Source organism: Triticum aestivum, chromosome 2B, assembly GCF_018294505.1.
Source record: "Triticum aestivum cultivar Chinese Spring chromosome 2B, IWGSC CS RefSeq v2.1, whole genome shotgun sequence".
NCBI lineage: Eukaryota > Viridiplantae > Streptophyta > Magnoliopsida > Poales > Poaceae > Triticum > Triticum aestivum.
In genome coordinates this window covers 179,111,787-179,125,288 of record NC_057798.1, presented here as the reverse complement: position 1 = coordinate 179,125,288, position 13,502 = coordinate 179,111,787, and the positions used below count along the sequence as shown (strand labels likewise).

Below are 13,502 nucleotides of genomic sequence, written 5' to 3'. Positions count from 1 at the left end.
ATGGTCTGATCAAGATGCTGCCTCTCCCCAGCCCAGCAACATAGAGAAGTTAATGAATAAAGGTTTGGTCATACTATCCAATTCATTTAAGATGCCCAACCACCAACTAATATACACATATTTGCCGAATTAGCCTATTGTGGCGTTCAGTATTCATTTTATCACTATATTAAGTGCTAATCTCACAGCATGCATGGACTGCCGAGATTTCATCCTCGCGTGGCACCATGTCCCAAAAATCCACGTCGGGAGATTTCTTCCTACTACAAAAGCAGAATGACGAGCCAACGGCGACAGCAGCAACAGAACTCATTCAGCAAACCACTATGTCGCCGATACCGTCACTCCTCCTCCTCTTCCTTGTCATACCAGCCGTACTCGCGGCCGGCGGCGGCAGTGCAAAGAGCAAGCTGAAGCACATCCACCTGTACATGCACGAGACGTTCTCGAGCCCGAACGCCACGGAGGGCCTCCTCGTGCCGTCCCCCTTTGGTGCCAACGCGATGTTCAGGCAGGTGGCCGTGTTCGACGACGAGCTCCGCACCGGCCAGGAGCGGGACTTGCCGCTCGTGGCGCGGTACCAGGGCATCATCGTCTCCACGGGGCAGGCGTTGCAGGGCCACCTGACGGTCACCACAGTCGTGTTCGTCGCCGGGGAGCACGACGGGAGCGCGCTATCCGTGGAGGGCTCCTTCCAGGGCTTCTAGGGCACCTCCGAGCGCAGCATCATGGGCGGCAACGACAAGTTCAGGATGGCGCGCGGGTACTACCTGCTCAAGCTCCTCGGCCATACGTCGCCGGACACCGCCATCTCCGAGGTCGACTTCTTTGTGCTCCCGTGCGACACTGCCTACCTTTAACTTTTTTGTGGTCTCTAATTATCTATCACTGGAGTGGACGATGTGATAAGGTTGTGGGTCCGTGTGGCACTATGGAATAGTAAAAGGGAAACTCTTCCCTACAGTAGTCTGAGGAGGAACATTCCTCAGACCAGTCAGACGCTGTCGATTATCTTTGCTTAATTTCTTCGCTTGTCCGTGCAGTCGAGTTTTCTGGCCAGCATTTGTCTTTGCTTTGGTGCTAAAGGTCATCTCCAACATTGATCACCAAATGGATCTCATCAAATGTCCATGCGTTTGATAGTCTTTCGATAGTCTTCGGATTCTTCATCTGTGCAGACGCCCTTGGCGGACGGGCTTCAGCCTTCAGGTTTGGCGGGACGATGGACCTCCTGATGGGCACCGGCGGATCCATCACGGCGGACGTGGATGGCGGAACGAGCCGAAATGGGCGGGGACAACGCGGCTATCATGGCGGAGAGTGAGGGGTTTGGGGTAGTCCTGGCCATCTCAGGCCCGGCCCTGTCGGCCCACCTAGGCTCGGCCCTAAAATCCAGGGCCTAGGCCCGATGGGCTTACCCATGGGCTGGGCTTGGGCCTGAATTTTGAGCCCACCAATAGGGTCTAGACGGGCTTGGGCTTGGCATATTGGCATTTTAAGGAAGAGGCCCGGCCCATGGCCCTAATCCCTAAGGGCTTTTTACCAGATGGGTCGGGCTTGGGCTTGAAAAGTAGGCCCAGTGATAGGGCTTGGGAGGGCCTGGGCCTCAGTTTTCTGCCGTGGGATTTTTTAGGCCCGGCCCAAGCCCGGCCCGGCCCGACCCATGGCCAGATATAGTTTGGGGTGGGGAGCGAAAATCCTATACCTACGAAAGGCTACGTGCCTGTTACTTAAACTACCATCGCTAACTAGCACCCCCCCGCCCTGATTTTCAGGCGGGATGGGCCTCCCCCTCCCCCTGATCCAATCAAACATTCCCACATCAGATCAACCCGTAACATTATGTAAATCATTACGTGGATGTAGCCGAGGTAGAGGAAGGAAACCCTATAATCCCAATCATTACAAGGACGGGGGGCCGAGGTAGAGGGAGGGAACCCTATAACCCCAATCAGAGCTAGCGCTTCAATGCGCAACAACAGAACCAGAACTTTGCCAGGGCACCAACAGAGGAAGTGACAAAGCCGGGAGTTCAGGTTGTGATAGCAGAAAAGCCCAGTGGTAATCTTGATGGGGCAGATGGAACGAGGAATGTCCGAGACAAGATGAAGGAAGGCGTGCTTGCTTCATGCAAGCGACCGTCAGTGGAGAACGACTCGAGGCCTAGCTCGTCCTCGCAGGCAGCAGGCGGGGAAAGTGGTCAAGTGGACAACTCCCTTGTGATGGTGCTCACCTCTACTGCGGCGGTGCCCCCATTACCACTAGTGTATGTATATCCCTGGAAACAAAATAAAAGGCACAAATAGCTGCAAGACAAGGGAGATGAAGATGAGCACGACACTTCTGAAGGCCCTGTTAATCAATCACATGTTGCATTATCGGATGGATCCTCCGAGGAGCGCCGCCGGGCACAATGAGCCTCCTAGTATGGAACTGTCGCGGGGTTGGCACACCCGCGACAGTTCGTGAGCTTCGTGAGTTGACGAAGCTATTTGCCCCCTCTGTATTATGCATTGTTGAGACTCAGTTAGAGGGTACGAGAGTTGAGAATCTAGCAAACACAATAGGTTTCGAATGTAGTTTTGCAGTAAGCAGTGATGGTAGAAGTGGTGGTCTTTGTATTTATTGGAATAAATTAATAAAGGTTGAGATTGTCGGTTACTTGAGGAACCATATTGATGCACTGATAGATGATATGGTGAAGTGCAGGACTCGTGTCACGTTTGTCTATGGTGAGGCACAAGTACAGAATAGATATATGACATGGGATATGTTGAGAGGGATTGCAAGCAATAGCAATCTCCCATGGGCGGTCATTGGGGATTTTAATGAAGTCCTGCATGCTCTAAGCATGATGGAGTGGGGCAACGCAGCCAAGCACAAATGGATGCGTTCCGCGATGCGATGGACACCTGCGGCCTCATGGATATTGGATACAAAGGAGGCTGCTGGACGTTCGAGAAGAAGGTCGCAGGAGGAACGTACACGAGAGTACGGCTAGACAGATGTTTGGCAAATCCAGCATGGTGTATGGCTTTTCCTACACCAGTTCCTGAGCACAAAACTGCAGCGTCCTCTGACCACACCCCAATACTTCTAAAGTTCTCTGATAAGAAATCAGCCAAGAAACCTACAAGAACTTTTATGTACGAACTGATGTGGGAGCGTGATCCAGATCTTTTTGATTTAGTTGGAACGAGATGGAAAGAGAAAGAAGGTGGAACAGTAGCGGATGTACGGGATAAGCTAAGCAAAATGTGCGGAAACCTGATGGCGTGGGATCGCACGCATTTTGGATCGGTGAGACTAGAAATTGCACACTTGAAATCCGAGCTGGACCGGCTACGCTCTTCGCGTGTTGGACAAGGGCCCAATCTTGTTGAAATAAAGATCACCGACAGGCTTGTCGAGTTGTATCATAGGGAAGAAATCCTATGGAGGCAGCAAGCTCGGTTGGATTGGCTTCAACATGGTGATAAGAATACCTATTACTTTCACCTAAGGGAGAGCTGTCGGAGAAGAAAGAATAGTATAAAAGCACTTCATCGCCAGGATGGGCAAATGACAGAAGAAGCTGAAGAGATGGAGGCGATGGCGACAGCTTTCTATAAGGAGTTATACACTTCCAATGGAGTGCATAATATGCACCAGGTCCTTGATACTGTCCCACGCAAGGTAACAGAAGAAATAAACTTAAATCTGAATGCACCATACAACCAAAAGGAAGTGAAGGAGGCTCTTTTTCAGATGTACCCAACAAAAGCACCTGGACCGGACGGTTTTCCAGCACACTTTTTTCAGCGACACTAGGATGTTTGTGGGAGGAAGTGACAAGAGCAGTCATAAGAATAGTGGAAGGCACGGAGTCAGCCGAGTGCATTAATGAGACTATGCTGGTGTTGATCCCTAAGGTAAAAAACCCAACTCTCCTTGCATAATTCCGCCCGATAAGTTTGTGCAATGTGTTTTATAAGATAGCATCAAAAGTTATTTTGAACCGGCTGAAGCTTGTTTTGCCTGACATTATTTCGGAGGAACAATCGGCCTTTGTGCCAGGGAGACTGATCTCGGATAATATTATTACTTCTTATGAATGTCTCCACTTCATGAAAAGGAATAAGGCAAAGAAAAATCAACACTGCGCTCTAAAACTTGACATGGCGAAAGCATATGACAAAGTTGAATGGGCGTATCTGCAAGCTATAATGCTAAAGTTGGGTTTCAAGGAAAATGGGTGCAGATAGTCATGGGATTGCTAAGCTTAGTGAAGTTCTCAGTTTTGTTTAATGGGAAGAAACTCGAGCAGTTCAAGCCATCTTGTGGTATTCAACAGGGTGATCCGATTTCACCATAACTGTTCTTGATTGCAGTAGAGGGCCTTTCGTGCCTGCCAAAATCTAAAAGTGAGTCATCAAATCTTCATCGGTTGCAAGTGGCGCAGCCACTTATTGTTTGCAAATGATAGCATGTTGTTCTTCAAGGCTAATGGTATGGGTGCTAATGAGGTGAACCAGGTGTTGGATGCTTATTGTCAGGCTACTGGACAGAGAATCCACCATGACAAATCATCGATTTTCTTCAGCAAGGGGGTCCCTGAAGCTGTCCGAGATGAGATTAAAGGGCTACTCAATGTGCCAAATGAGACTCTAAACGAAAAATATTTGGGGATGCCTTCGGACATTGGTGCCTCAAAAAATGGTGCCTTCAAATACTTAAAGGACCGGCTTTGGAGTAAAATTCAGGGTTGGATTGAGAGCACAATATCCACTGCAGGGAAGGAGGTATTGGTTAAAGCGGTTGCTCAAGCAGTTCCTGTGTATTCTATGTCTTGTTTTAAACTCCCTAGAGGCCTCTGCGAGCACCTTAACATGCTCATAAGGAAGTTTTGGTGGGGCAGCAAGGACGGGCACCATAAACCACATTAGGTTTCATGGAAGGAAATGACCCAACCCAAAGCTATGGGGGGTCTGGGTTTTAAGGACTTTGAGCTTTTCAATATGGCAATGTTGGCGAAACAGGCTTGGCATATCTTACAAGAACCTGGATCTTTAAGTGCTCGGCTGCTCAGAAGCATTTACTATTCAAACACCACTATATTGGAGGCGACCATAGGTAACCATCCGAGTCAAATATGGCGGGTTCTCCTGGAAGGAAGAGATGTGATGAAGCAAGGCTTGATAAAGCGTATTGGCAATGGTCAAAGCGCAAAAATCTGGGTGGACAATTGGTTGTCGAGGGATGAAATGCTTCGACCTTATGGGTGTATATAAGCTAACCCTACGGAGCTGGTGTCTGAATTGATAGATACGACATTGGCAACATGGAATATAGAGCGAGTGAGGCAAGTATTTATGCCGATGGATGCCTGGGTGATCTTGAACATTCCTATATGCATGCAGAATGTGGAAGACTACTGGAGCTAGAGCTCTGAACGCTCGGGTCTTCTCACCGTGAGATCAACGTTCAACATGTTAGTCACAATGAGACGGAGAAGGGAGGCTTGGCTGGAGGGTACAACCGGGTCCTCGAGTTCAATCAGAGAAGAAGGATCATGGAAGAGGCTGTGGAACACTGAGGTACCTGGGAAAATCAAGATGTTCCTTTGGCGGTTATCAAAACACTCTATTCCGACGGAGGATGTTCGAGCTCATAAACATATGTCCAATACAAGCTCATGTGCGCTATGCGGAGGACCTGATTCATGGAGGCACTTGCTCCTAGAATGCACTGTGGCAAGGTGTACCTGGGCACTTGCTGATGAAGAGACGACGAACAGTATAATAGCAGCCGCTGGCCCTAATGCAAAGTCTTGGCTATTTTCACTGATGGAATCGTTACCACATGCGGAGTTCATTAAGATATCAGTAACACTTTGGGCTGGTCTTCACGAAGGAAAGCAATCCATGAGGGCATCTTCCAAAGCCCGCAAAGTATGCACTCTTTTATTCAGAGATATTTGAGTGACCTGGAAGTCATCAAAGAAAGAAGCTCAGGTCAAGGGAGAAATACGGCACTTCAAGCGAGTAGAACAGCTCGCCCAATGGCACCCCCGGCAGGATCAACCAAGATTCATGTTGATGGCGGATGTCGCTCGTGGGGAGGCACGACAGCAGCAGTGTGTCGAGACAATCATGGTAACTACCTTGGTAGCTCTGCAATTGTACTCCATGGCAGCACAGACCCGGCCACACTTGAGACAATTGCGTGCCGGGAAGCGCTAGCACTAGCGGAGGACCTGAATATCCAGCGGATAATCATCTCATCTGATTCAAAGCAAGTAGTAGGCGATATAAATTCTGAAAACCTGGTAAGATATGGTACGGTTATCAAGGAGATTCATAGTAGAGCTCTTCATTTTATGTGTAATTTCATGTATGAAAGCCGCAGATGTAACATTGAGGCTCATAGTTTAGCAAAACATGCATTCTCTTCAGGCCCGGGATGCCATGTGTGGCTAGGCCAGTCCTACAGTCCAATATGTATACCACAAACATTGGCTTTTGATCATTAATAAAGCTTGGATTATCCCTAAAAAAACGTGGATGTAGCATCGCTCGGGTGGGGAGAGGGGGGATTGTCAAAATGCATCGGCGTGAGCTGATTTTTTGGGGGGCCACACTGTCAGAGTCCGACGTGGTGGACAGACTCCCTTGAAACTTCACCAATTTTGGGGCCACATCGTAGGATTTTGGATGTTTTGACACAATTTGATGATCCGAGCTGGGATGGCTAGAAGTCCTGGCCATCCATTTCAGACATCTAGGGGTGCTTTGGTGACCCACGTTAGAGATGCCCTCATCTCTAACCGGACATGTACCCCCATATATTCAGCCAGACTGCTCGGGCAATGCCCGAACTAAAAAGCGCCACCCAATCAAAACCCCCAAACTAAGCTCATATGTTTGGGCTATGTAGCACCCCCATTCTAGTCCAAATGCAGGCCAGATTTGGGACATCCACAACTACATCCACCACGCCAGACTGATCGTCCGGACCCATGGAGAAACCCATTGATCCGCCGAGGAGCTCACTGGTTTGGTGCTCGTATTCATTGGCATAGAGTCATGCACGCCACCTAAGGAGTCAAGACCCAACTATTAAAGCCGGACGGTGAGGCCAAATCCTAGATGCCCATGTTTCCTCACTTTCCCCTCTCGTACACTTCGCTAATGCGTTGTCGCTCACCTCCTCTATGGTCCACAAGAAGATCACCTACTATAATATGTTCATGCCGGAATGCCCCGTGAAGCTTGTAGTGGAGGTGCGCACCGTGGAAGCATGGAGCATAGCCTGCATTGCGGTCGCACAACCTCCAAGCTCTTCGGAGTTGAGCGTGGAGATTGACCCCGCCATCAGGTTCGTCAGCACCGGGTTCGAGGTGGCCGACACTGTGGCCAGCAGGGGCGACAATATCCGCCTCCTCTCGATGGAGGAGACAGAGGAACAATTTTTCCTCAACCAAGCTGAGTAGGCGGAGGACCTCGTGAGGGAGGCGCAACTTGAGACCAAGCGCGCAGGCGCTGCCGCCTTCACCGAGCCCGTCCCCGACCACATCCCCGTCATGAAGAACAGTGCCATCCTCAACTCCGAGTGGGTGGTGGAGGCGAGCTAACACGAAATCCACCACCACGATGTCAAGTGGGAGTGGCTCTTTGTGAGCGACCCTCACGATGAGGAGATGCGCTAGATTCGCCCAGCTGCCAATGAGCACGACGCCGATGATACGTCTCCAATGTATCTATAATTTATGAAGTATTCATGCTATTATATTATCCATCTATGATGTTTTATAAGCATTTATATGTCATTTTATATGATTTTTGGGACTAACCTATTAACCTAGAGCCCAGTGCCAGTTTCTGTTTTCTCCTTGTTTTTGTGTTTTACAGAAAAGGGATACCAAACGGAGTCCAATTGACGTGCCAATTTTTGAGGATTTTTTATGGACCAAAAGAAGACCACGGAGCATCGGAGTTGGGCCGGAAGAGTCCCGGGCTGCCCACGAGAGAGGGGGCCACCCCCCTTGGGGCACGCCCCCCTATCTCGTGGACAGCCCGGAGACCTTCCTGACGTGAAACCAACGCCAATAATTCCTATAAATACTAAAACTTTCCGGAATTAACCTAGATCGGAAGTTCCACCGCTGCAAGCCTCTGTAGCCACGAGAAATCAATCTAGGCCCTCTCTGGCACCCTGCCGGAGGGGGACATCATCACCATAGGCCATGGAGGAGGAAGCACAAGGGGGAGAACCTTTCCTCCTCTCTCTTGGTGGCACCGGAGTGCCATCGGGAAGGGAATCATCGCCGCGGTGATTGTCTTCATCAACATCACCATCATCATGTCTTTTACACGGTCCACTCTCCCGCACCCCGCTGTAATCCCTACTTGAACATGGTGCTTTATGCTACATATTATGATCCAATGATGTGTTGCCATCTTATGATGTTTTGAGTAGATATCTTTTGTCCTTGAGTTGATTGATGATCTAGATTGGTACGAGTTGTATGTTTTATTATTGGTGCTGTCCTATGGTGCCCTCCGTGTCGCGCAAGCGTGAGGGATTCCCGCTGTAGGGTGTTGCAATACGTGCATGATTCACTTATAGTGGGTTGCTAGAGTGACAAAAGCTTAAACCCGAGTAAGGGAGTTGTTGCGCATGGGATAAAAGGGGACCTGATGCTTTAATGCTGTGGTTGGGTTTTACCTTAATGAATCTTTGGTATTTGCGGATGCTTGCTAGAGTTCCAATCATAAGAGCATATGATCCAAGTAGGAGAAATATGTTAGTTTATGCCTCTCCTCATATGAAATTGCAATGACGACTATCGATCTTGTTAACAATTGCTTAGGACAATTCCGCACACTGATCCACCATTATTCCACACTCGCTACTTATATTATTTAGTAATATATTCTAACTTTATGATAACAGCACCTACTTTTATATTTTAGCTCTCTGATTTCATGCAAAGTTATCCTCTTTATACCCACAACATAGTTTTATTTCTTGTTTCTAGTTGGAAGCATACGTTCGGTGCACGTAGAGTCGTATCAGTGGCAGACAGGGCTTGAGAGAATATTGATCTTACCTTTATCTCCTTGTGGGTTCGACACTCCATACTTATCACTTCCACCTTTGGGAATTGCTACGATGATTCCCTGCACTTGGGGATTATCAAGCTCTTTTCTGGAGCCGTTGCCGGGGAGCAATAGCGTGGGGTTGATATTCTCGTGTGTGCTTGTTTGCTTTCTTTACTTAGTAGATTTTGTTTTTCCTTTTTGTTTCTGTTTAGTTGTGGGTGAAACATACATTTTTTTTAAAGAATGAAAATACCAAAAATTATTTACTTGCCTCTCATGCCTAAAAAAGTTTTTCAAAAAGAAAAGTGATTGGAAAGTTATACATTGAAGAAGTGAGGGTCAATCTTGAGCACTTGTGTTCATGCTCACGGAAACAATGTAGAATTTTTCATGGAAGTTTCTCTGTAAATAATTATCCCCATGTATATATCCTTTGTATTATAAAAATAATGTGCCAAGATTTGGTTGTAGGATGATAAAATAGCTTGCTTACTATGTGCAGAACAAAAACAGAAACTTTGGCTGTAGTGCATGAATTTACATTTTTTACTGGAAAGTCAAATGGGTCTGAAACGTTTTGCACATTACTTCTGTACAAATTGTTCAAATTTTCAAATTTATTTCATAATTTTAGGAGTTACAGAAGTTTACTAAACTTCCAGATTACTACAGACTGTCCTGTTCTTGACAGATTCTGTTTTTCGTGTGTTGTTTGCTTATTTTGATGCATCTATGGCTAGTATGTGGAGGTATGAACCATAGAGAAGTCGGAATACAGTAGGTTTAGCACCAATATAAACAAAGAATGAGTTAATTACAGTACCTTAAAGTGGTAGTTTGCTTTATTCCACTAACGGATCTCACAAGTTTTTGTTTAAGTTTTTGTGAATGAAGTGTTTGAAGAACGAGGATTTACCGATGTGAGAAGAATAAAGAGGGACAAGAGTTCAAGCTTGGGGATGCCCAAGGCACCCCAAGTAAATATTTCAAAGTATAATCAAGCATCTAAGCTTGGGGATGCCCCGGTTGGCATCCCATCTTTCTTCTTCAACAAATATCGGTATACCTCGGTTTTTGTTTTGTTCACATGATTCGTGTCCTTTGTGTTTTTGTTTTTCTTTAAGAATCATGCTAGTATGAGATATCTCTTCATTGATTTATAGAATTGCTCTTTGTGCTTCACTTAAATCGTTTGAGTATGGTTTTATAGAATGCTTCGTACGCTTCACTTATATATTTTGAGCTTGGATATTGGCTAGTCTATATTAATTGTAGAATGCTCCAGGAACTTCACTTATATCTTTTGGAGTATGAATAATACTATAATTTAAAGTGGGTTTGGAAGAGTGTCGACTTTAGGAATTAGTGACCCCACTATCTTGGAGGGTGTTGAATCTTCGTACAATATTTATGAAAGCGCATTTGGAAGAGTGTCAATTTTAGTTAGTATTCCACTATTTCGGAAGAGGTTCCAATTGAGTATGAGAACAAAGTTGCTATTCATGATGCTACTAAAAATTATTATGAGGGAGGAATGTGCTTGTAGGAGTTGCAATAATGTCAAGTTTCCTCTCTATGTGCTTAAAGTTTTTAAGTTATACTTGTTTTGCCTCCCTATGCTAGTTGACTTTTGTCCCTATAAATTGTGTGCTCACAAAATCCCTAGGCATAGGAAGTGAGTTAGATTTAAATGTGCTAGTCATATTCTTCATGATGCTCTCTTTGTGTTTCAACTCTTATCTTTTGTGCGAGCATCATTGAAATCATCATGCCTAGCTAAAAGGCATTAAAGAAAAGCGCTTGTTGGGAGACAACCCAATATTTACCCTTACTTTTTTTGTGTGTATACATGATTAAGCTACTGTAGTAATCATGTTTTATAGCTTTTGTTTCAATAAAGTGCCAAGTAAGACCTTTGGGAAGACTTGGGTGAAAGTTAATGTGATCTTGCTGTAAAAAACAGAAACTTTGCGCTCACGAGATTAGCTGTCATTTTTTACATAAGAGTGCTTTTGAGTTGATTCTTTTTGAAGAAGATTAATAGACAAATTCCTCACGTCCAACAATTTATTTCATAATTTTTGGAGTAGCAGAAGTATGGTTATTGTTCAGTACAGACTGTTCTGTTTTTGACAGATTCTGTTTTCATTGCACAGTTTGCTTGTTTTCTAGTTTCTATGGCTTATATTTCTCAATATAAATTGTAGAAATGATATGGTACGGTAAGCATTATGTGAAAACAATTATGAACCTTGTCTTTTACAGTACCAAAGTGCATGGTTTGCTCTTTATCATACTAACTTATCTCACGAAGTTCCATTAAGTTTTGTGTGATTGAAGTTTTCAAGTATTGGGTGAGATATCGATATGAGGAGAATAAGGAGTGAAAAGACCCTAAGCTTGGGGATGCCCAAGGCACCCTAAGGTAATATTCAAGAAAGACTCAAGCTCCTAAGCTTGGGGATGCCCCGGAAGGCATCCCCTCGTCCGTCTTCAAAACTATCGGTACACCTTACTCGGAGCTATATTTTTATTCGTCACATGATATGTGTTTTACTTGGAGCGTCATTTTCTTTTTTTAGTATTAGCTTGCTGTTATTTAGAATAGTGTTTTGCATCTTTATTTTCAATAAAAATGTCAAGGATAGCCTTTACCATGCTTATTTTGCTAGCATACATGTTGCTGTTTGAAAACAGAAAGTTTACTGCTGTTGCAAAAATTCCCTAGAAAATTAAGAGCATGATATAATGTTGAAACTTTTTGCATAATGAGATATGATAAATATACTACAGTGGGAATTTTCTCTCATAATTTTTGGAGTTAGGGAAGTATAGATACTCTTGCATTCTTTACAGGCTGTACTATTTTGACAGATTGCTGTTATGTTTGCATTGTTTGCATATGTTTGCTTGTTTAATGATTCTATTTGAGGATAGGAGTATTAAATATGCATATGCATTTAGTATTCAATGTTGAATAATAATTCTAGTGATTTTTTATAGTAGAAAATGATAAGGTTTTGCATTGGTTTATACTAACCTATCTCACGAGTTCTTGTTGAGTTTGGTGTGGATGAAGCTTTTGATAAAACGAGAAACCATGATATGAGAAGAATTAAGGAGACACAAAAGTTCAAGCTTGGGGATGCCCAAGGCACCCCAAGATAATATTCCAAGAAGTCTCAAGCATCTAAGCTTGGGGATGCCCCGTTAGGCATCCCACCTTTCTTCTTCAACAACTATCGGTTAGTATCGGTTGAGCCTAAGTTTTTGCTTCTTCACATGAGTTGTGCTATCCTTGCAATGCCATTTTATTTTGTTTTACTTGCTGTTTGAATAAAAAGGAACCCTCCCATGGCTAGTTAATTGTTTGACTACTCAGTGTCCTTCACTCATATCTTTTGGAGTAGTTTGTCATTTACTCATGTGCTTCATGTATATCCTATGAGTAAATGGGGGAATGAATCGAATGTCATAAACCTGAATTTCTATATGTTTCATATGCTTTTAACATGGTTAGTGTTGACTTCACACATAGAAAGTATGAGGCATAAAAGTTGTTGAGAGTCGGTAAACGTAGTTTTGGTCATCGTTGCAATTAATAGGAAGTAATAAGGAAAGAGAGTATCACATAAAAATATATTATCTTGGACATCTTTTATGATTGTGAAGCAGTCATTAAGTATGACATGCTAAAAGAGTTGACGCTGGACAAGGAAGACAACGTAATGGTTTATGTCTTCCGACATCTCAGTTAAAGTATATTGTCATTGACCTTCCAAACATGTTGAGCCTGCCTTTCTCCCTCATGGTAGCCAAATTCCTTGCACCAAGTAGAGATACTACTTGTGCTTCCAAATACCCTTAAACCCAGTTTTGCCATGAGAGTCCACCATACCTACCTATGGATTGAGTAAGATCCTTCAAGTAAGTTGTCATCGGTGCAAGCAATAAAATTGCTCTCTAAATATGTATGACTTATTAGTGCAGAGAAAATAAGCTTTGTACGAACTTGTTGTGGAAGTAATAAAAGCGATGGACTGCATAATAAAGGTCCACATACAAGGGGCAATATAAAGTGACGTTCTTTTGCATTAAGATTTTGTGCATCAACCCTAAACGTGCATGACAACCTCTGCTTCCCTCTGCGAAGGGCCTATCTTTTACTTTGTGTTTTTACTTTATGCTTGAGTCAAGGTGATCCTCACCTTTTCCCTTTTTTTATTTTATCCTTTGGCAAGCTCCTCGTGTTTGAAAGATCATGATATATATATATATATATATATATATATATATATATATATATATATATATATATATATACACAATTGGATGTAAGTTGGCATGGGCTATTATTGTTGACATCACCTAAAGGTGAATACGTTGGGAGGCAACACAATAAGCCCCTATCTTTCTCAG

The 13,502-nt window shown here is 44.4% G+C and overlaps 1 pseudogene; it reads left to right on the top strand.

Annotated features, from left to right (window-relative positions):
- Window positions 1-326: 326 nt before the first annotated feature.
- On the top strand, window positions 327-860 carry LOC123039151 (dirigent protein 1-like; annotated as a pseudogene).
- The last annotated feature ends 12,642 nt before the right edge of the window (window positions 861-13,502 follow it).